Genomic DNA, 24,642 nt, shown 5'->3' on the forward strand with positions numbered 1-24,642 from the left:
GCTATTAATTACTGGATTAAGTGGTTATTTATGTATGTACCATTTCATGTTCTATCTCCTAACCCTGTTCAAGGTTATGCTGATGATGTACTTGCATCTAGAGATGAAACTGTAATTAAGAACTTGCTTTCACGTACTGATATATTTCTAAGATGGTCTGGTCTAGAGGTAAAGCATACTAAGTGTGCAGTTTTTTATGAAAGGAGAAGTGGAGGAAATTGTTGGTATAAATCTAAGACAGATAAGCCTCCTATCTTTTCAATTCTTGACCAGCCAGTTAGAGTTTATAACAGACATGAGACTTACAGCTACCTGGGCCACAAATTTAATATACCAGGAGATTGGAGTCAGCAGGTGGAACAAATGATAAACCAGTTCAATTTTAGATTGGAGATGATTGATACTTCTTCTCTCCCAATTGTGATGAAGTTAGAAGCAATAAGAGAAATTGTAGTGGCTAAAATTCAGCATTTGTTTGCTAATGTTCATTTACCTCAAAATGTTCTTCAAGAAATGGATACCAAGATTGTGCAAGTCGTAAGAAAGTGGCTTAATTTAAACACACGGTCAACCAGGTGCTTTATATTTCAAAGCCGAAAAGATGGGGGCTTGGGTGTTCCAAATTGCACTTGGTTATATACTGCCACCCGACAATCACATCTTATTAACATGCTGAATAGTGATGACAAATTTGTGCGGGAAATGGCGAGAGCTTCACTATTTTTGGACTTTAGACGACGAAAAATCCCACTAGCATCGCCTGGTGAGGATAATTTCTTTGGATTTAGAAGAAAGGATAATGGGAAATTGGATGTACAGGCTCAGGGATTTGCCGTTTCATCTGATTGGCCAGATCTGAATGATCTATGTAGGAGAACGAATACAGAATTAAAATGGACAACATTAAGTCAGGAATCTGTAAATGTTTCGGAAATAGTAGTGAAAGATCCGTCAGTTGTTGTTGAGGCTTGTGTTAACGTTAACGGAACATCCTATCAGCTGCAGTGTAAAACATCAAGAAAAATGCTGCTGGAGGTTCAAAGAGCAAAGCAGCAGCAATATTGGTCTAGTCTGAAGCTTCAGGGAAAGCTAACCAAGCTGGCATCTGCTGATCATTCAGTATCACACACAATATTTAGAAATGCTGTAATCGGTGAGGAGGTTCTGATATTCTGTGTGAAAGCACGCTTACAGATTCTGCCAACTAAATATAACCTCTCACTGTGGTATCCATCCATTCATTTACCTTTCTGTCTGCTGCATGGCTCCACTCAGCAGCTGGAGTCTGTAGCACACATTCTGAACGGTTGTAGTTCTCTTAAAGGTCTGTACACTGCATGTCATAATAGACTTGTGGACCTGATAACAGCTCAGCTTCCATATGTAAAGAACAAATTAATCTTTAAGCAATCTATAATTAGACCTGAGTGGTTTAATGCGACGTCTGGGATCTTTTTAGGAATCGCCAATACACCAGATATTGTTTGTATTTCCCAGAGTCAGAAGAGGGTGGTACTATATGAAATTTCATGTGCATTTGATTTGTATCTGGAGGAGTCCTATACTTCAAAAATGATAAAGTACCAAACACTAGTTAATATTATTGAAAATTTAGGATTTAGATGTCAACTGATAGTCCTGGTTAGGGCTGGGCGATATGGATCAAAAATTATATCTCGATATTTTTTTCTGAATGGCGATATACGATATATATCTCGATATTTTTTTTATCCCATAAGGTAATAACAAAAAGACACTTCTGAGACAAAGCTACATTTTCCAATTTTTTTTACAGGTACTTTTATTAATATTTATGCTGGGGAAGCTTCACACAAGAATTATTTTTCCTTAAAAAAAAAAAAAAAAAAAAAAAAAAAAGAAGAGCTATTCTAAGAAAAGTAGTTTTCTAAGGCATCTCCTGTTGTGTAATGTGAATCACAAATATATTGTCTGGTCCTTTAAGAATGTTAAGTGTACTATAGGGCACAGGGAGCAAGTGTATAGGGAAGATGTTGGAATGACACGGTTTCCGGCTGAGCTTGTGCGACATTAAAAGTAAAACCCTGTTAAAGTAAACCCCTCTTTAACCCCCCACCCCCACATGTTTGGACTTTATACATTATTTTATGTATATGTCGCCACAACATTAACATTTACATTAATATTTTCTTTTACTGTATAGAACTCAGTTCTGTAATACAGGCAGAACTAATCGTTCATGTTACTGTGTAACTATTACAACATTTAATGCATTTTAATCAGCGTTATGCTTCATGCACTTTATTATTATTTAACAGCTTTATTTGTTGTTTAATTGCTGTTTGCTCCTTGTTTACTGCAGAGTTAGTTCATGCAATTTAATAATGTTTGGTTGTTTATTGGCCGACAACAAGAAATACTATAATAGAAGATAAATAAATAAATGACGTGTCGGACGTCGGGCGATCGTCCAGTATAAACTAACACGACCACGTACAACATCCAGTACAGAAATCACTCCCATAATGTTTGTATTTACAGATAGAGCAAATATATGCACATCACATATACAAACACAAGTTAGAACAACAGGAGACGCACCGCTACGTTATTATTACTTTCTCAACACTTGCATGATTTATACTGTTTATATATGAAGTAAATACGTGCATGTCAGCGCGTGCATGCGCTTGTATTGGTTTTTGAAACGAATAACGACTCGTTTTCTTGTTTTTTAACTTTGGGATTTGAAGTGAAAAACGAATGAAGGTACACGGAGCTGGAACCTTTTGTCTGGACTTGTTTTCGGCGTTCTCTACAGAATACTGTACATTATTCTGCTGCTCATCTGACACTTTGAATTCGAACCATCTCCAAATAATTCCAAAAAGAGTCATTATTTTTCTTTTTAGTAAGCAGCTCCTCTTCGATAGCTTCTGTCATGTCTTTATCCGTCTCCATGCTACCGCTGCCTGCAGGACTTACTGGTGAAGCGGTGGGGAGGGGCGAGTTGTGTTCAGTGAGGGAGAGGGGCGGGGCAGTGAGGGAGAGGGGCGGGGCAGGTGAACATGTGCAGAGACAAACTGGGAGAAGAGAAAGACGAACTGTCGGATCTAACTGGAACGCAACATTTATATCGATATATGCGATATTGTCTTATCTTATATCGCGTATGAAAATATATCGATATTTTTAAAATATCGATATATCGCCCAGCCCTAGTCCTGGTGTTTGGAAGTCTTGGACATGTGCACAGACTCGCAATGCGTGGTCTTGGTCTTGGGGGATTTAGTAGAGCAAAAGCAAAACAGGTGGTGAAATATTGCTCTATCTCAGCAATTATTGGAAGTTTGCACATTTGGAAAAGGCGCTGTTTTCTTTATCCTTAAACTTGGGGATGTGATAACATCTTATTGAGAAATGAACTGTATGCCATGTTGGATGTTTTTTTAGAAATATTTTGTTTCCTGCTGATGTTATATATTGTATATGGAAAAAAATAAAGTATAAAATGTGCGCGCGCGCGTGCGATAAATCCTTCTCTCTTAATTCTCTTGGCACTCATAGGATCCGGGTTTATTGAGATTTCGGACTCGTGATTCCTGATTCAGTACAAAGATTCGAATCATTAACCCGGGTGATTTAGGAACCGCCCAGCTCTGACGGAAGACAGATAAAAGTGAAAGTAAAAGAACGCAGCTACCGTTTGTGTCGAGAGGAACGTAAAACTGTTTAGAACAAAACGTGAGTATCTCAATCTAAAGTTAACACTCACAGATTATTTAATTCTACATTAGTTCTGATTACAGAGAGTAATTTTATTTCATCATTTATACTCATTTCCTTAATAAGCTTGAGTCGCTCTCACGGTAGCATGTTGATCTAATAAGAAAATACGTCTGATATCAATATATTTATGTAGTGGAATAATTTATTTTAAGTACTATAAGGTGAGTTTATTCAAAACTATTACATTGCAAAGTAAATATAGCATGTTAGAGTCAGAGTCAGAGTCAGAGAGGTTTTATTGTCATTTCAGCTACATACAAGTACATATTGAAACGAAACAGCGTTCCTCTAGGATCACGGTGTAACACGGTACAAAAAGTGCGAGACAAAAACAGTGTAAATACAAAACAGTGTAGGTACAACAATAAATACAAAAAATCCTATAATAAATAACTACAAAAGATATTCCTAATTATCCCTAATCTAAACAAGTAATTAGAAGACAGGACTAAAGACAAGTGTTAGTACATGATGGTGAATAGATGGTACAATGGTTCATGAGGTAGTGACATGTTGTACATTAGCAGCGTAAAATTGGCAATGCAGATAAGGTGCCTAAAAAGTAAATAAGGTGCAAAAATACAAGTAAGGTGCAGAAATTAAAAAAACTTGTGCAGTTCCAGGGGGTGTGCAAAAAATGCAAGTAACATAGTCAATACAGTTCAGTGTGTGGCAGCAGAAAATGTCCGGAGAAAATTGTTATAGTACTGAGTTGAGAAGTCTGATTGCTTGTGGGATAAAACTGTTACACAGTCTGGTTGTGTTAGTCCGGATGCTGCGGTATCGTCTCCCAGACGGGAGCAGAGTAAAAAGTCCATGTGATGTATGGGTTGGATCGTCCACAATGCTTAGAGCTTTGCGGATGCAGCGGGTGTTAAAAATGTCTGTGAGAGATGGAAGAGCGACCCCGATGATCTTTTCAGCTGTCCTCACTACTCGGAGAGTTTTGCGGTCCGATGCAGTACAATTTCCGAACCAGACAGTGATGCAGCCGCTCAGGATGCTCTTGATTGTTCCTCTGTAGAACGTGGTGAGAATGGGGGGTGGCAGATGAGCTTTCCCCAGTCTTCTCAAAAAGTAGAGACACTGCTGGGCTTTCTTGCTGATGGAACTGGTGTTGAGGGTCCAGGTGAGATTCTCCTCCAGATGAACACCGAGAAATTTGGTGCTCTTGACGATCTCAACAGATGAGCCGTCGATGTGCAGTGGGGAGTGGTCCCTTAGTGTCTTTCTAAAGTCAATGACCATCTCTTTGGTTTTATCCACATTCAGAGACAGGTTGTTGACTTGGCACCAGTCCGTTAGATGTTGTATCTCCTCTCTGTACGCTGACTCATCGTTGTTGCTGATGAGTCCCACCACAGTTGTGTCGTCTGCAAACTTAACGATGGAATTCGAGCTGTGCATTGCTGTACAGTCGTGCGTAAGCAGAGTAAACAGCAGTGGACTGAGCACACAGCCTTGGGGAGCGCCGGTGCTCAGTGTGGTGGTGCTGGAGGTGTTCTTACCGATCCGGACGGACTGAGGTCTCTCAGTCAAGAAATCCAGGATCCAGTTGCAGAGAGAGGTGTTCAGACCCAGCGTGCTCAGCTTTCCAATTAGATGCTGAGGAATGATGGTGTTGAATGCTAAGCTAAAGTCTATGAACAGCATCCTGACGTAAGTGTTCTTTCTGTCCAGGTGTGTAGAAGCCAGGTGAAGTGTAGTGGATATGGCGTCGTCCGTTGAGCGGTTAGGACGGTACGCAAACTGCAGTGGGTCCATGGTGGGAGGCAGTAGGGTCTTAATATGCTTCATGACTAGTTTCTCGAAGCACTTCATGATGATAGGCGTGAGTGCTACGGGACGATAGTCATTGAAGCATGACACAGATGACTTCTTTGGCACGGGTACGATGGTGGTCGTCTTGAGGCATGTTGGAACGATGGCGCTGCTCAGGGAGATGTTGAAGATGTCAGTGAATACATCTGCCAGCTGGTCTGCACATCCTTTGAGCACTCGGCCAGGAATGTTGTCTGGTCCAGAAGCCTTCCGTGGGTTGACTCTGTGCAGAGTTCTCCTCACGTCCGCTGTGGTGAGACGAAGCACCTGGTCGTCACAAGGTGGGATCATCTTCCTCGCCAACATGTTGTTCTGCGCCTCAAACCGAGCGTAGAAGTCATTCAGCGCATCTGGAAGGGAGGCATCACTGTCACAGATGGGTGGAGTCGTCCTGTAGTTGGTGATGGCCTGGATGCCCTGCCACAAGCGCCGTGTGTCACCGCTGTTCTGGAAGTGGCTGTGGATGTTCTGGCCGTGTGCGCGCTTTGCTTCTCGGATTGCCCGGGACAGTCTGGCTCTCGCTGTTCTCAGAGCCGGCTGGTCACCTGCTTTAAAAGCGGAGTCTCGGGCCCTCAGCAGTGCACGCACCTCTGGAGTAATCCACGGCTTCTGGTTGGGTCTGGAAGTGATGGTTCTAGTGGTAGTGACGTCCTCAATGCATTTGCTGATGTAGCAGGTAACCGAAGTCGTGTACTCCTCTAGATCAGTGTAATCGCCGTATGTTGCAGCCTCCCTAAACATGTCCCAGTCAGTGCACTCAAAACAGTCCTGAAGAGCAGAGATGGATCCTTCTGGCCAGGTTTTCACCTGTTTCTGTACAGGTCTGTGTTTCACTCTTTTTCAGCCTTGTGAATGCTTCCTCATGCATTGGAGACCAGTCCCATATACTATCTTTGTGTGTGAGCTGTCTCAAAATTTCACAATCATCTGATAAATGAGCATAGAACTTGGACAAATAGTTCACCATACCAACGAGACGTTGTACTCCTTTTACATCTGTAGGCCTCGGCATGTCTGTGACTGCTCTTACTTTTTCCGGATCAATACTTAGCCCCTCTGATGTCAGTAAATGTCCGATATAGGCTATCTCCTTTTTTCTCAGGTTGAACTTTTCTGCATTGAGCTTGATATTCCGTTCACGACATCTGTGCAAAAACTGTCTCAGTTTCCCATCATGGTCCTTATTTGCATTTTCCACTGTTGTTCCTTCTCCTGTAATAAGAACATCATCAGCTATGACATAAATGCCTGGCAGACCCTCTAGTGCTTGCATCAACTTTCTTTGGAAGACCTCCGGTGCTGGGCTGATGCCCATTGGCATTCTTCGCCATCTAAATCTGCCAAATGGTGTGGAGAATGTGGTAAGATAGCTTGATTCCTCTTCCAGTTTCACATGCCAGAATCCTTGTTTGACATCACAGACTGTAAATACTTTTGCATTTGATAAGTCTGGTAGAATGTCCTCAATAGTGGGGAGGGGGAAATGGCTACGTTTGAGTGCTCTATTCAAAGGCCTTGGATCAATACAAATTCTCAATTTACCTGATGGTTTCTGTAGTGCTACCATGCTACTTATCCAATCTGTGCTGCAGTCAACAGGTGCTATGATCCCTCTCCGCTCTAGATCAGCAAGTTCTTCTTTAAGAGCTTTCATCATGGCAACTGGAACCCTGCGTTTTGGAAACTTGACTGGTTCAACTGTCTTGTCGATCTCTATGGCATATTCACCTTCCAAACAGCCATCTCCAGTGAACACGTCCTTGAATTCTGTCATTATTTCATCCCGTGTCCATTGTCCTTCTACGGTCTCCTGTTTTTCCACAATACTATCTGTGGCAAGTATGTTCTCGTATTGCACTCTGATTAGTTTCATTGCCTCACTCGCCCTTCTGCCTAGCAGTGGAATTCCAAATTTCTGGTCCACTACCTGGAACTCTAATCTATACAGTTTTTGGTTCCTGGGGTTTCTCACTTTCACTTTGCATTTGCCTAGGGGTCGCAATTCTGTCTTGTTATACATCACAAGCACTTTGTCTGTTTGTTCTACATTCATGTCAGGGTTGATGAGATGTATGGGAAAGATGTTACAGGATGCTCCGCAGTCTATTTGGAATTTCACCAGCTCTTTATTAATCATCATTCCTGCATACAGCTGTTTTGACTTAGAACTGTCATTCACCTGGTGCACTGTCTTTGTGTCCACTTTCACTGTTGAGACTGTCAATATGTCCTCATATGTGTCACAGTCCAGTTCTGTTACTGTATGTACAGTTTTATCAGCCTTAGTTCTAGTCTTACACACAGCCGCAAAGTGGTTGTCTCGTCCACATTTCTTGCACTTTTTCCCAAAGGCTGGGCATTTTTTCTTGTTTCTTTCATGCCTTTTTCCACAGAATTTACAGGAAATTTCATTGTCTTTGTCCTTTGATACATATTTTCTAACTGCATGTACCTCCTCTACTGTTCTGCCTTCCAAGGTTTTACTGTTTTCTCTTGACAGCTCCGTTGCTCTACAAAGCTGAACACATCTATCCAGAGTAAGTTTATCTTCTCTCAGCAGTCTCTCTCTCAGGGCTGCATCATTTATTCCACACACGATCCTGTCTCTTATTAGGGACTCTTTAATCTGTCCAAAACTGCATGTACTGGCTAACGCTTTCAAATCTGTGACATATTTATCGATGGATTCGTCCTGACGTTGATTTCTTACAAAGAACCTGTATCTCTCCACAGTCTCATTAACTTTTGGATTACAATGTTCATCAAACTTCTCCATCATTTTACTTACGGTTTTCCTTGCATCTGTGTCATCTCCCATAAGTGTATCACATAACTCTCTGCCCTTTTCTCCTATTAGGTAGTAGAACAGTTTTACTCTTGTGGTCTCATCTGCATTTGGCATGGCAAGCTCCAAATACAATGTAAACTCTTCCTTCCAAGCATTCCAGGACTTCGCAAAATTTTCCGACTTCATATTGAAAGCACTCGGTGGTATGAGACCTTCCATTGTTAACAGTTTTAGTCCTCTGTCTCTCTATCGTAACGTTTGAGTTCTCCATTAGCGTTAGCTCTTTAGCGGGTAACACACTTCTGTTAGTTCATAACGTAAACTCGACTACTGCTGCACCGCTGCCACCATGTTTCACTCTGTTCTCTTTCTTGATAATCGTAATAAACAGAATGGACGGTTAAAGCTTTTTACTTGCTTACTTTACTATTTTTATTGAATGTACAACAGTAATGAACTATTACATATATAAACATTTTAATCTGAAACCCATACATTACATCTGTGTGCGTCGTTCTAACTGGTCCGTACTGAAACATAAAACTGTCATATGTTCCATACATGAACACATATTGTTACAGTCTGGAGCGCCTGACGAGTGCTCTGTATGCTGGGATTAGCATTACAGAGATGTGGTCTGAGTGTCCGAGGTGGGGGCGGGGCTCCGCGCGGTACGCACCCGCGATGTTCGTGTAAACATTATCCAGCGTGTTCGCTCCTCTCGTAGCAAAGTCCACATGCTGATGGAATTTAGGGAGAACAGACTTGAGATTTGCATGATTAAAATCCCCAGCGATAATAAACAGTCCGTCTGGATGAGTGTTCTGCAGTTCGCTGATGGCTCTGTAAAGTTCGCTTAATGCTTCCTTCGCGTTCGCGCTGGGCGGAAGATACACCGCGACAATAAGCACGCTGGTGAATTCCCGTGGTAAATAAAAAGGTCTGCATCTAACAATAGCAAATTCCACCATCGGAGAACAGTACGCCACAACAAGCACAGAGTCCTTGCACCATTCGGTGTTAATGTAAACACAAACGCCTCCTCCTCGTGTTTTACCGGACTGAGCTGCATTTCTATCGGCGCGATACGATGCTAGCCCGTCTAGCTGAATGGCACTGTCTGGAATGTTGTCGCTAAGCCATGTTTCAGTGAAAATTAAAACACAACAGTCCCTGTACTCACATTGGGTAGTTCGCTGAAGTCTGATACAGTCCAGATGGTAGAGCCGGCCGGCTTGGGTTAGCTTTTAGCCTAGCACGGACCCCGGCTCGCTTTCCACGCTTCTGCTTCCTCGAGCACCGCTTGCGGCGCCTCCTCCCCCGGTCACCTGCTTCAGGTAACACAGAGGACTGCAGGCCTGGTTCGCGAAGTAGGCAGAGTTCATGCAGATAATGTTATTATCCAGTTCTGAATATTATAGTGTTACAGCAGATTTAGCATAGCTTACTTAACACAAGCTTTAACAGACTAAGCTGAAATGCTTTATAAATATATTAATTTTTAGAAAGAATTGTTACCTAATAGCATTATAATGTTTAAATCATGTTACCATATATTGTGACATACCTATTAAGCTAATTTTGAGTCCAGAATGACTCATGTAAAGATGAACAATAGTAATATTGATGAATTAATATGTTGGTGTGTTTTAGTCTGCCTGGCAGGAACCCAGCTGTGTCTTAATGAAGAATGAGTGGTCTGTGAAACGTCAACATGGATGACTGTACAACTGAGCTAAGGTAAAAAATAATTCCTCTTAATTATGAGCAATGAAGAACACAAAACATGCTTAATGATTCCAAATGTAATACAATATTGCAAAGCAAGTTTAATATACATATTTTATAATAAACATATTTTAAATTATGTATAAACTTACATGTATAATTCCTTATTTAGACTTTAAACTAGTATAGGTGAGTCCACTAACTGTTTATTTGATATTTGGCTTTATTAATATATGTATCTTAGTCTGATGGAGGGTAAAAGATCAGACTCACCTGAACCCAGCTGTATTTCTGTGAAAAGTGATCGGTCTAAGGACGAACCATATAACTTTAGAGATGAGGACTGTTCTACTGATCTGAGGTAAAGACAACTTATTATTGTTACTCGGAGGAGTTAAGGACAGAGAATATTCATTCATTCTTAATATGACATAACATTGCAGGGCAAATGTAAGGTATTTCTCACTTCATCCAGTCTCTTTTTAAATAAAAAAAACTATTATTTTAAATATATAAGATCTTTGTATTTTAGGATGTAAGTATTAAATTTAACACTTTGAGGTTCACTGACTGTTCCTTTGTGTTTTGGCTTTATTCATTTATTCACCTGAACCCAGCTGTATTTCTGTGAAGAGTAATCGGTCTAAGGAAGAAACAAATAACTTCAGAGATGAGGACTGTTCTACTGATCTGAGGTCTGACGATTTTCTCACTTTTACCTTATCAAACTAATTAACTAAGAAGTTCATTCTATATATCTAATTTTAACAATTTATAAAATTATCAGTTATGAATCATATTACAGCATGTGGTAATGTAAATTCATTTCTCTGTATTTGTTGGTGTGTGTGTTGTGCATGTGTAATGTCTCTCATTTACAGAACTCAAAAGGAGAAATTGAAAATCACAAGCAGAGATAAACTGGAGTCCATGTTCAAGGTATATTTAGTGATTTATTTTAGTTTCAATGTTTGTAGTTGATTTTTATTAGCATTTTGACAGTTTGAGCTGTTGTTTATCATTGATAATAAATAGTAACTAAAAATGAGAAGAAGGATAAAAAGCTTATCTGGATTTTAGTAAGCAGTTTATCTACAATTACTCTGACTATGAATAGAAGTTCACCAGCTGAGATGTACTTTATCTCACATTTATCTTCCAAATTGTAATTCTGCAGTAAATGTTAAAATAACAAATTAGAAGTAATACATAAATGTACTGTAACTGCCATGAAGTTGGTGAGGTAGGCACAATTACAGAAACATGCCCTTTTGCCTTACCTTTTATAGGTGGCAGAGGGGGCACGGAAGCGCCAATGATTAACATGTTTGTTTCTCTTAACTAACATTCACTTGCACATCGTTGAGCATTAATTCGCCTCAGGTGGGAGGTTTCTTATTTAGTCTTGTTTCCTTTTTGACAGTTCGCCCACTTCTCGATCCAGTGAAATTGTCTGCAGTAAAAAATATAAATATTACAATAATAGCATATTTTTCTTCCTGCAGTAGCAAAATTAAATTGATACTGAAGATGGTCATTTTAAAACAACACACATGTAGTAGCAAGTACAGACCAAACAACAAACATGGTATAAAAAACATGGTTCATGCCAACATTCTAGCAATTTATTTAAAAAAAAACAGCTTGCATAGAGCTAACAGATTTTCTGATATAAACCAAACCTTCTGGTGAACTTGTTATAAAACACAACTTTAGCAGAAGAAGAAAAAGTACATTTCTAGTTACTGAAAATGTCTTTTTTGTCCCATATGCCTAGTTTCTGTCAGTCAAAATCAGAATCAGAAGCTTTATTGGACAAGTATGCTCACACATACAAGGAATTTGTTTTTGGTTACACAGATGCTTGCAGTGCACAAAAAATACAATACAGACAATCTTATTTACACAGCTTACTCTCTCTAACACACACATTCATACCTGTAAACATAGAAAACATTGTAAACATCAGCATGTGCAATTCGCATTGTGGGTTTAAGAAAGTGCAGTTTTGTGCAATATAAAAACTATAGAAAATAGAAAAATATATAAATAAGAAATGGAAGTGAATGTGAAAATCCTGTGTATGCCATTACATAAATCTAAATGTCTTTGTGTTTTTGTAATTCTGTTACTGTGTATTCATAACCAGGAGCTGGAACACAAAATCTTCACTCTGTTGAAGAATGAGCTGAATAGGTTTAAAAAGCTCCTGAGTTCAGATTACCCAGCATGCTCTGAAAAGGAGCTGGAGAATGGAGATCATTTAAGTATCAGAGATTCAGCAGTGAAGATCACACTGCATGCCCTGAAGAACATGAACCAGACAGATCTTACTTACACACTGCAGAAGAGTAAGAGCTCTAAGTCTTGAAATGACTCCATCACTCAACACTACAGACAGGACACTGCTCCATTGTTGTTATTATTACACTTAATGGGCAAAGCTATATGGACACCTGACCATGAACTTGTTGAACATGCCATATAAATAAGATGGACATTAATATGGAGTTGTCCCCCTCCTCCATTGTGTATGTAAGAGCCTATTCTTAGTGTGTGTGTTGAAATTGAAACAAACCTAGTCAAACGATTAATTTAAAAGCCAGATGTTGGATGAGAAGCCTGGTTTACAGTTGACATTCCATTTTTTACCACAGGTGTTTATTGGGATTGAGGTCAGGGCTCTGTGCAGGTCACTGTAACATTTCAGATTCCTTTTTATATGTTATTTATTATTACAGTAATGTAACAGGCTTTTTAAAATACCTATTTCTAAACTGACAACTAAAATATGCCCCCACCCATACACTACTAAATGCAATAATAAAAGTTGTTAAAATTGTTTAAGATGTTAAAACTTAAACATGAAATAAAAGATATGAAACATGAAATAAAACATTACATATATATACACATATATTATGTACATAAAATTCCACCACCATTAGCAGTTAAATGTTTAAATTCAACTGTTCAAAGTGCAGAACACAACTTGAACCCAAAAGTGACAGAATATTAAGAACTGATAAGCTTAATTTGAACTGTAATTTTGAAGAAAATAAAGAAAACAAGATTATCAATACTTATTTATTTATATATTATTCATTCATTTATATTGCTGTCATTGACCTCAACTGATAGTGGAATTAGCTTTAAAAGCCCTAATGTGTTTAAAACATTATTAAGGAATGTACAGTAGATGTGTAGTGAATTTTCATAAAGTGTTAATTCAGTTCTAAAATATTGTTTTCTTTTGTGTATTAGAGCTGATTGCCTCTGTGCCTCAAGAAAAACTCAAATCCAACCTTATAGGAAAATTTAAAAAGGTTAATGAAGGAATCTCTCAGCATGGAACTTCAGTACTCCTGAATGAAATCTTCACAGAACTCTACATCACAGAGGGTTGGAGTGGAGACGTCAATAATGAACATGAGGTCAGACAGATTGAAGCGCCATCCAGGAGACCAGCAACACAGGAGATTCCCATCAAATGTGACGACCTCTTTAAAGACATGTCCATCAGAACTGTGCTGACTAAAGGAATCGCTGAAATTGGAAAAACAGTCTCGGTGCAGAAGTTCATTCTGGACTGGGCTGAAGGAAAGGCAAATCAGGATGTCAGCTTTATATTTCCACTTCCTTTTAGAGAGCTGAGCTTGATGAAGCAGGAAAATCTCAGTCTGATGGAACTTCTTCATCAGTTGTTCCCAAAAGTAAAAGATCTACCGTCATTAGACTGTGATGCTTACAAAGTTTTGTTCATCTTTGATGGTCTGGATGAGTGTCGACTTCCTCTAGATTTTCAAAATAATGAGCGATTATGTAACATAACAAAGTCAGTGAAAATGGATGTGCTGCTGACAAACCTCATCAAGGGGAACCTGCTTCCCTCTGCTCACCTCTGGATCACCACTCGACCAGGAGTAGCCAATCAGATCCCTCCCGAGTATGTACACCAGGTAACAGAGGTACGAGGGTTCAGTGACCCTCAGAAAGAGGAGTACTTCAGGAAGAGGATCAGTGATGAGAACCTGGCTTGTAAAATCATCACTTACATAAAGTCATCAAGAAGCCTCTACATCATGTGTCACATTCCAGTTTTCTGCTGGATCTCAGGCTCTGTTCTAGAGAGAATTCTGGATGAAGCCGAGGGAAAAGAGATCCCCAAAACTCTGACTCAAATGTTCACTTACTTCCTGATCTTTCAGATAAAACACAAGGAACAAAAGTACCATGGGAAATCTGACCCTGATCCACACCAGACCAGAGAGACGATACTGGCACTGGGAAAACTGGCCTTCCAACAGCTGGAGAAAGGAAACCTGATCTTCTATGAGGAAGACCTGACAGAGTGTGGCATTGATGTCAAAAACACATCAGTGTACTCAGGAGTCTGCACCCAAATCTTCAAAAAAGAGGCTGGACTGCACCTGGGTCAGGTCTTCAGCTTTGTGCACCTCAGTGTTCAGGAGTTTCTGGCTGCTTTATATGTATTTCTTACCTTCATCAACAACAACAGAAATGTACTGGTGATGCAAAACACTAGATCCTTTAACATCTATATAAACTCTATGTCTGACTTTCTGAAGAGTGCAGTGGACAAGGCCTTACAGAGTAAGAATGGACAGCTGGATCTTTTCCTCCGTTTCCTCCTGGGTCTCTCACTGGAGTCCAATCAAACTCTCTTACGAGGTCTACTGCCACAAACAGGAAGTGGCTCTTACAACAAAGAGGAAACAGTCAGGTACATTAAGGAGAAGATCAGTGAGAATACCTCTCCAGAAAAATTCATCAATCTTTTTCACTGTCTGAATGAACTGAACGATGATTCTCTAGTGCAGGAAGTCCAAAAATACCTGAACAGAAGAGGTTCTGTTTGTTATGATGAACTTCGTCTGTCTCCTGCTCAGTGGTCGGCTCTGGTGTTTGTGTTGCTGAACTCAGACCAGAAGCTGGATGTGTTTGATTTGAGTAAATATTATCCATCACATGAAGGTCTTCTGAAGATGCTGCCAGTTGTGAAAGAATCAAGAAAAGCTAAGTGAGTCATTTCTTGATAAACATTTGATTTATGAGTTCATCACACAAAAATTAAATGTACAAAACCGAGACGGTGCAGAAATACAGTGCTGCAGTCTGATCTCAAAATGTGTCTAAAATTAACATTTTATTAAATAACTTAAATAATAATGTTAAATGTTTCTGCACCACCTACTAACCTGCACTCTGCTAATGATACCGAGTATAAAATCTGATGTGAAATGGTGGAAATCATCCACCACAGAGCTTCAAAAATCTCAGGACCAAATGTAATATAGAGACAAATAAATAAGTAATAAAGAGAGAAATTCATTAATAATAAACAATCTTTTTAAACAAAGACACTCATGTTAGCATGAACGGGGCACTCAGGTGGTGCAGCAGTAAGGTATGCTAGACCACTTTTTGCTGAGATCTGAGGATGTTAGCATGGAGTGAATTGATCTGACTGATGTGTAATCATGTTTTCAAGAATTTAACTCTGATGAAAACACTGTGTATTAATAATCAGATCATTTTGCTGTACGACAGTTTCATTAATTAGACATGAATAAACAGAGCTCAGTTTACATAAACATGACGTGTAAATTACATGTTTAGACTCGTGCACTAGTTTTATATAGAATGTAGAATTTCACCTGAAAGCAGGAGCAGAAGTATTTGTACCTCTAACCCTGAATGTTAGTGACAGCAGTTTCTATGTAGAGCTTCCTGATAATTATTAGTTCCCAGTAGTGCTGTGCAGAAATACAGCAGTGAGAGTGAAACCTTTACAGAGTAAAATAGTCAGTAATTATGGAATGTACATTTAATTTCGATAAAATGATTGAACCACTTCATACTGGTCAGAACCATGGTGGATCCAGTGCTACTCAAAAACACTTCCATGGAAGTAGAAACACACACTGGTGACACACACACACACACACACACACACACATACAGTCACTCTCATCTATGTTTCAAGACAGAGACTGAAATAAAGTTGTCATTTATAATTAGCGGGTAACATTTTTTAAATTCTCTGTCACTACACGGCTATAGTTAGTGCTTACACTATTTTGGACTGTGTAGAAATGTGAAGCTCCACCCCTTTGTAAATCAGTTCAGTAGAGCAGTCCTGCTATTGGTTGATTTATTAATTCAATTGGTTTCACTTTTATCTGCAATGTAGTCTGATCTGATTATTTCTCTCCAGGTTGTGGAAGTGTGATCTAACAGAGAAAAGTTGTGAAGTTCTGTCCTCAGTTCTCAGTTTAAACTCCTCCAGTCTGAAACATCTGAACCTGAGTTACAATAAACTGAAGGATTCAGGAGTGAAGCTGCTCTCTGCTGGACTGGAGAATCCACACTGTAAACTGGAGATACTGGGGTAAGATCTTCACTTTCACAAAGTTTTATACACATTCATTCATTTACACTAATCACTTCATCCTGGAAACAATCAGTGTAAACAAATAAACCATCTCAGGGCGACACACACTTTTAGAGACAATGATGAAATTATTACTAATTCTAAATCATTAATTTAACTGCTTTCACTTTCATCTGCAGTCTGGGTAATATTATCAGATCTGCTACTTGGATTCCACCTACTGCTGCAGGGTGACATCTTTCATTTCTCTGATTAATCTGATTATTTCTCTCCAGGTTGGGTAATTGTAATCTAACAGAGAAAAGTTGTGAAGTTCTGTCCTCAGTTCTCAGTTTAAACTCCTCCAGTCTGAAACATCTGAACCTGAGTAACAATAAACTGAAGGATTCAGGAGTGAAGCTGCTCTCTGCTGGACTGGAGAATCCACACTGTAAACTGGAGATACTGTGGTAAGATTTACGTTTACGTTTTCAGCATTTATCAGACGCTTTTTATCCAAAGCGACTTACATTATACACTCTAAGCAATTGAGGGTTAAGGGCCTTGCTCAAGGGCCCAACAGTGGCAACCTGGCAGTAGTGGGGCTTGAACAGCAACCTTCTACTTACTAGTCCATTACCTTAACCACTAGGCTACAACTGCATAAGATCTTCATTTTCACACTGTAGATACAGAAGATCTGTTTCACTCTGAAGCATCATTTTAATAAAAGCTGAACCTTGGCGGATGGTTTGTCTGGGGCTCTTTGGAGTCTTTATACTTCATCACGTCCTATCATGATTTTCTTTACTGTAGCTCACTAACTTACCTGAGATAAGATCCTAAACTAGCAGCACTTGAGTTTCTGGTGTTGAACCTGCTGTAGGAATTTATCATGGTGAAGTGACTTCTCAGTTAAACATTTAATCAATATAAGTGAATGATATTCAATAAGGTAAATCACCAATATAATTGTCAGATGTGTTTATCTCTGGTTATATTCTGTACAGCTTTTGTATATGTGTGAGAGACTCAAATTGGAACCAAATGGTAAGGAGCCCTGTCAATCACTGTGTTTTCAATATGATTAATAATGGAAACCAGATGTTGTAAAGTGTGGGACAGAGGGGCCAATGTCATGAACAGGATGATGGAGTGGGGTCTGCCACTGTTGTGAAGCTGCTAGGATAAAAGAGGACCATAGGCAATTTTCCGGGATGGCTCGGTTTGTTGTGTGTTCACTGTAATATGCAATAAATCTTTAACTTAAAAACCCAAACCACCACCAGAAGTAGCAGAAAAGGTAAAGGTCTGTTTAAAATTGTGTTTTTGACACCACAATGGATGAAAAATGTGATTCAGTGTTCTTCTATGTATACAGGAATAAAATGATTTTTGTGGATTAGCTCTTTAGTTATCAGCATTCACAGAGGTAACAGTGACATTTTTAGCCAGTAACGACCAGTTTATATTTATCTCAATTTCACAGCAGCATGAGCACCAGAAAATATCTACTGCTGCTTCAGGATCATAAGACTGAGAGATTTTAACCAGAAATCATCAGTTCTTGTGGTTCAGTTAGCAACTGAGCTCTGACCAAGCAACTGAGCTCTCTCCTAGCAATTCAGCATGTTAGCTCTAAATAGCTGGCAGATTAATGTTCTAAAATCAAATCATGTTTCTGCGGGGTGAAACTTGTTTTCCTGACTTACTGTTAAAATTAACTTACAAATTGAACATTATTATTTAGTATCTACACTTGATGAATTGTTCGGCCATGCATGATGGGAAAAAAAGTGTTTACATCACAACTCAAACAGTTCATGTTGCATTATCAAAGTGGAAAATTAGCTTTTCCAATGAGACCAACACCACTTAAAAGCAGGGAGTTTTGGTGTAAAAAACTCAACTTTAAATATACTTTAACTTAAAAATACTTTAACTTGATTAAAAAATCAAACCACCATCAGAAGTAGCAGAAAAGGTATAGATTTATTGCATATTACAGTGAACACACAACAAACCGAGCCATCCCGGGAAATTACTAACTAGCATTGCATTTTGGTCCTATTTATTCGTAACAACTTCACAAGGGAGGGCTTAGGTGGGTCTCTTTCATCTACTCGTATTTCATACAGACCCCAAAATGGGTCCATGATTTATACCATCTGGTTTCCATTACTAATCATGTTTGAAGAATGACCACAGTGCTTGACAGGTCCCCCCAATCACAATGATTGACAGATCCCCAGAAATAGTAAACCACAGCACCTTCTTTAGTCTCTTTCACATAAAAGCAGTACAGAACATAACCAGAGATAAACACATCTGACAATTATACTGGTGATTTACCTTATATGAGATTATTCACTTATATTGATTAAATGTTTAACTGAAAAGTCACTTCAGAGTGTCTTCTTTCATGTGCACACACACACACACACAATTTTTAGATACAGTAACTCACACCAGGACCAACTTAGCAGCTAATTTATCCTCAGTGTGTGTTTCTGTGTTCAGAAAAAAAATTGAATATGGAGGGAACTATTGGGGAAACATGAAAAATTATTTACAATCAATAACTAAAAATGTTAATTGAATGTAGGAGCTCAGGAACTGTGTTGCAGTGCAGTACTCGATCTACCAGCTGCTCCATCCCACCATACTGATATATTTAGAGTTTGGTGGTGATCAATTTGTTCAGGTTACTGTTAGCTAAGCTAAGACTGTAAAAAAACACCACTATAAAATATAACAATAAAAACACCACTTTAAAATAAAACAATAAAAACATCACTATGAAATAAAGCAATACAAAAACCACTATGACATAAAACAATAAAAACACTACTACAAAATAAAACAATAAAAACATCACTATGAAATGAAGCAATAAAGACACCACTATGAAATAAAACAATAAAAACACTACTACAAAATAAAACAATAGACACCACTTTGAAATAAAACAATAAAAACACCACTATGAAATAAAACAAAGACACCACTATGAAATAAAACAATAAAACACCACTATGAAATAAAACAATAAAGACACCACTATGAAATAAAACAATAAAAACACTACTATGAAATAAAACAATAAAAACACTACTATGAAATAAAACAATAGACACCACTATGAAATAAAACAATAAAGACACCACTGTGAAATAAAACAATAAAGACACTACTATGAAATAAAACAATAAAGACACCACTATGAAATAAAACAATAAAAACACTACTATGAAATAAAACAATAAAGACACCACTGTGAAATAAAACAATAAAGACACTACTATGAAATAAAACAATAAAGACACCACTATGAAATAAAACAATAAAAACACTACTATGAAATAAAACAATAAAGACACCACTGTGAAATAAAACAATAAATACACTACTATGAAATAAAACAATAAATACACTACTATGAAATAAAACAATAAAGACACCACTATGAAATAAAACAATAAAAACACTACTATGAAATAAAACAATAAAAACACTACTATGAAATAAAACAATAGACACCACTATGAAATAAAACAATAAAGACACCACTATGAAATAAAACAATAAAGACACCACTATGAAATAAAACAATAAAGACACCACTGTGAAATAAAACAATAAAGACACTACTATGAAATAAAACAATAAAGACACCACTATGAAATAAAACAATAAAAACACTACTATGAAATAAAACAATAAAGACACCACTGTGAAATAAAACAATAAAGACACTACTATGAAATAAAACAATAAAGACACCACTATGAAATAAAACAATAAAAACACTACTATGAAATAAAACAATAAAGACACCACTGTGAAATAAAACAATAAATACACTACTATGAAATAAAACAATAAAGACACCACTATGAAATAAAACAATAAAGACACCACTATGAAATAAAACAATAAAGACACCACTATGAAATAAAACAATAAAGACACCACTATGAAATAAAACAATAAAGACACCACTATGAAATAAAACAATAAAGACACCACTATGAAATAAAACAATAGACACCACTATGAAATAAAACAATAAAGACACCACTATGAAATAAAACAATAAAGACACCACTATGAAATAAAACAATAAAAACACTACTATGAAATAAAACAATAGACACCACTATGAAATAAAACAATAAAGACACCACTATGAAATAAAACAATAAAGACACCACTATGAAATAAAACAATAAAAACACCACTATGAAATAAAACAATAAAGACACCACTATGAAATAAAACAATAAAAACACTACTATGAAATAAAACAATAAAGACACCACTGTGAAATAAAACAATAAATACACTACTATGAAATAAAACAATAAAGACACCACTATGAAATAAAACAATAAAGACACCACTATGAAATAAAACAATAAAGACACCACTATGAAATAAAACAATAAAGACACCACTATGAAATAAAACAATAAAGACACCACTATGAAATAAAACAATAGACACCACTATGAAATAAAACAATAAAGACACCACTATGAAATAAAACAATAAAGACACCACTATGAAATAAAACAATAAAAACACTACTATGAAATAAAACAATAGACACCACTATGAAATAAAACAATAAAGACACCACTATGAAATAAAACAATAAAGACACCACTATGAAATAAAACAATAAAAACACCACTATGAAATAAAACAATAAAGACACCACTATGAAATAAAACAATAAAAACACTACTATGAAATAAAACAATAAAGACACCACTGTGAAATAAAACAATAAATACACTACTATGAAATAAAACAATAAAGACACCACTATGAAATAAAACAATAAAGACACCACTATGAAATAAAACAATAAAGACACCACTATGAAATAAAACAATAAAGACACCACTATGAAATAAAACAATAAAGACACCACTATGAAATAAAACAATAAAGACACCACTATGAAATAAAACAATAGACACCACTATGAAATAAAACAATAAAGACACCACTATGAAATAAAACAATAAAGACACCACTATGAAATAAAACAATAAAAACACTACTATGAAATAAAACAATAGACACCACTATGAAATAAAACAATAAAGACACCACTATGAAATAAAACAATAAAGACACCACTATGAAATAAAACAATAAAAACACCACTATGAAATAAAACAATAAAGACACCACTATGAAATAAAACAATAAAGACACCACTATGAAATAAAACAATAAAAACACTACTATGAAATAAAACAATAGACACCACTATGAAATAAAACAATAAAGACACCACTATGAAATAAAACAATAAAGACACCACTATGAAATAAAACAATAGACACCACTATGAAATAAAACAATAAAGACACCACTATGAAATAAAACAATAAAGACACCACTATGAAATAAAACAATAAAGACACCACTATGAAATAAAACAATAAAGACACCACTATGAAATAAAACAATAAAGACACCACTATGAAATAAAACAATAAAGACACCACTATGAAATAAAACAATAAAACACTACTATGAAATAAAACAATAAAAACACCACTATGAAATAAAACAATAAAGACACCACTATGAAATAAAACAATAAAGACACCACTATGAAATAAAACAATAAAGACACCACTATGAAATAAAACAATAAAAACACCACTATGAAATAAAACAATAAAGACACCACTATGAAATAAAACAATAGACACCACTATTAAATAAAACAATAAAACACTACTATGAAATAAAACAATAAAACACCACTATGAAATAAAACAATAAAGACACCACTATGAAATAAAACAATAAAAACATTATTATGAAATAAAACAATAAAGACACCACTATGAAATAAAACAATAAAAACACTACTATGAAATAAAACAATAAAAACATTATTATGAAATAAAATAATAAAGACACCACTATGAAATAAAACAATAAAAACACCACTATGAAATAAAACAAAGACACCACTATAAAATAAAGCAATAAATACACTACCATGAAATAAATCTATAAAAACATCACTGTGCAGGATGACGTCTTTCATTTCTCTGATTGATCTGATTATTTCTCTGCAGGTTGTGGGGTTGTAATGTAACAGAGAAAAGTTGTGAAGTTCTGTCCTCAGTTCTCAGTTTAAACTCCTCCAGTCTGAAACATCTGAACCTGGGTAACAATAAACTGAAGGATTCAGGAGTGAAGCTGCTCTCTGCTGGACTGGAGAATCCACACTGTAAACTGGAGATACTGGAGTAAGATCTTCACTTTCACACTAAAGATACAGAACATCTGTTGTAATTAAAAGCATCATTTAAACAAAAAAAAATGAATTTAGAGGACGTTGTTTAGGACTCCTCAGAGTCGTCATGCTTTATCACATCCTAGCAGGATTGTTTCTTTTACTTTCTTTTCTTTTCAGGAGAAAATGATTTTGTTGTAATACATGCACAATCACAGAGCCACAGTTAGTGTAAACGGGCATTTTTTAAAAATAATTATACAATATTACATATATTTGGTTGCTTAAAATACAGTGAACAATGAAAAGATTCAGAATTATTAAATAAACAAATGATTGACAAATAAATAAATCAAACAATTTAAAGTGTTTCTTCCATATTAGACTCTACAGTATAGAGTGAACATTTTAAACATCATTCAGAACTGAAACTGCAGTTTTGTGCTTGTAATGAATTAAAAGAAAATACTGATCTGATTATTTCTCTCCAGGTTGGTTGATTGTAATCTAACAGAGAAAAGTTGTGAAGTTCTGTCCTCAGTTCTCAGTTTAAACTCCTCCAGTCTAAAACGTCTGAACCTGGGTTACAATAAACTGAAGGATTCAGGAGTGAAGCTGCTCTCTGCTGGACTGGAGAATCCACACTGTAAACTGGAGATACTGGAGTAAGATCTTCACTTTCACACTGTAGATACAGAAGAATCTGTTTCACTCTGAAGCATCATTTTAATAAAAGCTGAACCTTGGTGGATGGTTTGTCTAGGACTCTTTGGAGTCCTCATACATCATCCCATCCTATCATGATTGTTTCTTTACTGTAGCTCATTAACTTACCTGAGATTAGATCCTAAACTAGCAGCACCTGAGTTTCTGGTGTTGAACCTGCTGTAGGAATTTATCAAGGATGAAGAAAAATGTAATGCAGCTTTAAAAAATGTCATAACTGTTATTTTTATCTTCTCAGTCTCTTCTATACAGGTGTAAAATGATTTTAGTGGATTAACTCTTTAGTTAGCAACATTCACAGAGGTAACAGTGACATTTTAGCAACAAGACAGTAACAACCAGTTTATATTCATCTCTGATCAATTCCACAGCAGCATGAGCACCAGAAAACATCTACTGCTGGTTCAGGATCCTGAGACTGAGAGATTTTAACGAGAAATCATTAGTTCTTGTGGTTCATTTAGCAACTTAGCTCTGACTTAGCATTTTAACTTTAAACAGCTGGCAGTTTAATGTGCTGAAATTAATTTGTGGAACTAAATCAGGATCTTCATCAACACAAAGTTTTATACATAGCACTCATTGCCAGTCAGGCAACTGAGATCCAGATATTTAACATGCTAGAAATCTTGCTTCGGTCGCCGAGCACTCACCGAGTTGCTCCCGAGCAGGCATATCTAGTGCTGACCAGTCGGTGAGCGAAAATCGGGGCAAAAGTCGTGTAGTGTGAATTAGGCATAACCAGCTCATCCTGGTCAGGGGCAAAATGGGGGAAAAAGCGGCACAAATTGGAGACACACCCTGGACAGATGCTGCTGATCATGTGGTTTGTGTGGGAAGATAAAAAATAAAATTATTTAATATCCACCCTTGATGAATTGTTCGGCCATGATGGAAAACGAGTTTACATCAAAACTCAGTGTTCACATCACAATAACTACAAATGATGCAGTACTACACTGTACACTGTACCATACATTAGGAGTGTGGTGGTGATTAACCTCATTTGTTCTGTTCTCTGTTAACAAGCTAAGCTAAGACTGTAAACAATAAAAACACTACAAAAACAGCAGATAATCTGAGTCCTCCTCTCTTCTCTCATGATTAATTAGTTAAGCACCATTAATTAAACTAGAACTGAAATCC

General features: G+C 37.0%; 1 protein-coding gene, 1 long non-coding RNA gene and 1 pseudogene across 2 annotated transcripts in view; 2 read left to right on the forward strand and 1 right to left on the reverse strand.

The window, feature by feature from the left end:
* The window catches only part of LOC134328803 (uncharacterized), a 450,585-nt gene that overhangs the window by 181,529 nt on the left and 244,414 nt on the right, over positions 1–24,642 (forward strand). The window lies entirely within an intron of this gene.
* The window catches only part of LOC134328715 (zinc finger protein 271-like), a 525,414-nt pseudogene that overhangs the window by 73,869 nt on the left and 426,903 nt on the right, over positions 1–24,642 (reverse strand).
* LOC134329168 (uncharacterized) lies at positions 3,648–10,542 on the forward strand. Its single transcript, XR_010014822.1, has 3 exons — positions 3,648–3,723; positions 10,031–10,117; positions 10,350–10,542. It is a non-coding gene; the product is annotated as an uncharacterized LOC134329168 (long non-coding RNA).

The sequence above is a fragment of the Trichomycterus rosablanca genome, chromosome 15 (assembly GCF_030014385.1).
Source record: "Trichomycterus rosablanca isolate fTriRos1 chromosome 15, fTriRos1.hap1, whole genome shotgun sequence".
In the NCBI taxonomy this organism is placed as follows: Eukaryota; Metazoa; Chordata; class Actinopteri; order Siluriformes; family Trichomycteridae; genus Trichomycterus; species Trichomycterus rosablanca.